The sequence below is a fragment of the Pagrus pagrus genome (assembly GCF_965226575.1).
Source record: "Pagrus pagrus genome assembly, chromosome: 17".
Classification (NCBI taxonomy): Eukaryota; Metazoa; Chordata; class Actinopteri; order Spariformes; family Sparidae; genus Pagrus; species Pagrus pagrus.
Window position 1 is genome coordinate 6,588,411 of NC_140201.1, and position 3,383 is coordinate 6,591,793.

Consider the following 3,383-nt stretch of genomic DNA (forward strand, 5'->3'; position numbering starts at 1 on the left):
CTTGAGCCGAATAATTTTATTTTTTTTTTTAACGGCAAAACTCATCCACCTCCGGTTACGCGTAACTACCCAGCATTGGTGGCACACTAGGCGTAACACCCCAGCATTGGTGGCACACTAGGCGTAACACCCCAGCATTGGTGGCACACTAGGCGTAACACCCCAGCATTGATGGGACACGACGCGTAACACCCCAGCATTGGTGGGACACTACGCGTAACTGCATAGGTTTCCCTATGTCTTCGTCCAATGATAAATTTTATTTTTTTTCTTGAGCCGAATAATTTGTATTTTTTTTAACGGCAAAACTCATCCACCTCCGTTTACGCGTAACACCCCAGCATTGGTGGCACACTAGGCGTAACACCCCAGCATTGATGGGACACTACGCGTAACACCCCAGCATTGATGGGACACTACGCGTAACACCCCAGCATTGGTGGGAAACTACGCGTAACTGCATAGGTTTCCCTATGTCTTCGTCCAATGCTAAATTTATTTTTTTCTTGAGCCGAATAATTTGTATTTTTTTTTAACGGCAAAACTCATCCACCTCCGGTTACGCGTAACACCCCAGCATTGGTGGCACACTAGGCGTAACACCCCAGCATTGATGGGACACTACGCGTAACACCCAAGCATTGATGGGACACGACGCGTAACAACCCAGCATTGGTGGGAAACTACGCGTAACTGCATAGGTTTCCCTATGTCTTCGTCCAATGATATTTTTTTTTTTTTCTTGAGATGAATAATTTTATTTTTTTTTTAACGGCAAAACTCATCCACCTCCGTTTACGCGTAACACCCCAGCATTGGTGGCACACTAGGCGTAACACCCCAGCATTGATGGGACACTACGCGTAACACCCCAGGATTGGTGGGAAACTACGCGTAACTGCATAGGTTTCCCTATGTCTTCGTCCAATGATAAATTTATTTTTTTCTTGAGCCGAATAATTTTATTTTTTTTTTAACGACAAAACTCATCCACCTCCGTTTACGCGACACACCCCAGCATTGGTGGGAAACTACGCGTAACTGCATAGGTTTCCCTATGTCTTCGTCCAATGATAATTTTATTTTTTTCTTGAGCCGAATAATTTTATTTATTTTTTAACGGCAAAACTCATCCACCTCCGTTTACGCGTAACACCCCAGCATTGGTGGCACACTAGGCGTAACACCCCAGCATTGATGGGACACTACGCGTAACACCCCAGCATTGATGGGACACTACGCGTAACACCCCAGCATTGGTGGGAAACTACGCGTAACTGCATAGGTTTCCCTATGTCTTCGTCCAATGCTAAATTTATTTTTTTCTTGAGCCGAATAATTTGTATTTTTTTTAACGGCAAAACTCATCCACCTCCGGTTACGCGTAACACCCCAGCATTGGTGGCACACTAGGCGTAACACCCCAGCATTGATGGGACACTACGCGTAACACCCAAGCATTGATGGGACACGACGCGTAACAACCCAGCATTGGTGGGAAACTACGCGTAACTGCATAGGTTTCCCTATGTCTTCGTCCAATGATATTTTTTTTTTTTTTCTTGAGATGAATAATTTTATTTTTTTTTTTAACGGCAAAACTCATCCACCTCCGTTTACGCGTAACACCCCAGCATTGGTGGCACACTACGCGTAACACCCCAGCATTGGTGGGAAACTACGCGTAACTGCATAGGTTTCCCTATGTCTTCGTCCAATGATAAATTAATTTTTTTCTTGAGCCGAATAATTTTATTTTTTTTTTAACGGCAAAACTCATCCACCTCCGTTTACGCGAAACACCCCAGCATTGGTGGCACACTAGGCGTAACACCCCAGCATTGATGGGACACGACGCGTAACACCCCAGCATTGGTGGGACACTACGCGTAACTGCATAGGTTTCCCTATGTCTTCGTCCAATGATAAATTTTTTTTTTTTTCTTGAGCCGAATAATTTGTATTTTTTTTAACGGCAAAACTCATCCACCTCCGGTTACGCTTAACTACCCAGCATTGGTGGCACACTAGGCGTAACACCCCAGCATTGATGGGACACTACGCGTAACACCCCAGCATTGATGGGACACGACGCGAAACACCCCAGCATTGGTGGGAAACTACGCGTAACTGCATAGGTTTTCCTATGTCTTCGTCCAATGATACATTTTATTTTTTTCTTGAGCCGAATAATTTTATTTTTTTTTTAACGGCAAAACTCATCCACCTCCGTTTACACGAAACACCCCAGCATTGGTGGCACACTACGCGTAACACCCCAGCATTGATGGGACACTACGCGTAACACCCCAGCATTGATGGGACACGACGCGTAACACCCCAGCATTGATGGGACACGACGCGTAACAACCCAGCATTGGTGGGAAACTACGCGTAACTGCATAGGTTTCCCTATGTCTTCGTCCAATGATAATTTTTTTTTTCTTGAGATGAATAATTTTATTTTTTTTTTAACGGCAAAACTCATCCACCTCCGTTTACGCGAAACACCCCAGCATTGGTGGGAAACTACGCGTAACTGCATAGGTTTTCCTATGTCTTCGTCCAATGATACATTTTATTTTTTTCTTGAGCCGAATAATTTTATTTTTTTTTAACGGCAAAACTCATCCACCTCAGTTTACACGAAACACCCCAGCATTGGTGGCACACTAGGCGTAACACCCCAGCATTGATGGGACACTACGCGTAACACCCCAGCATTGATGGGACACTACGCGTAACACCCCAGCATTGATGGGACACGACGCGTAACACCCCAGCATTGATGGGAAACTACGCGTAACTGCATAGGTTTCCCTATGTCTTCGTCCAATGATATTTATTTTTTTTCTTGAGCTGAATAATTTTATTTTTTTTAACGGCAAAACTCATCCACCTCCGGTTACGCTTAACTACCCAGCATTGGTGGCACACTAGGCGTAACACCCCAGCATTGATGGGACACTACGCGTAACACCCCAGCATTGATGGGACACTACGCGTAACACCCCAGCATTGATGGGACACGACGCGTAACACCCCAGCATTGATGGGAAACTACGCGTAACTGCATAGGTTTCCCTATGTCTTCGTCCAATGATATTTATTTTTTTTCTTGAGCTGAATAATTTTATTTTTTTTAACGGCAAAACTCATCCACCTCCGTTTACGCGTAACACCCCAGCATTGGTGGCACACTAGGCGTAACACCCCAGCATTGGTGGGAAAGTACGCGTAACTGCATAGGTTTCCCTATGTCTTCGTCCAATGATAATTTTATTTTTTTCTTGAGCTGAATAATTTTATTTTTTTTTTAACGGCAAAACTCATCCACCTCCGTTTACGCGTAACACCCCAGCATTGGTGGCACACTAGGCGTA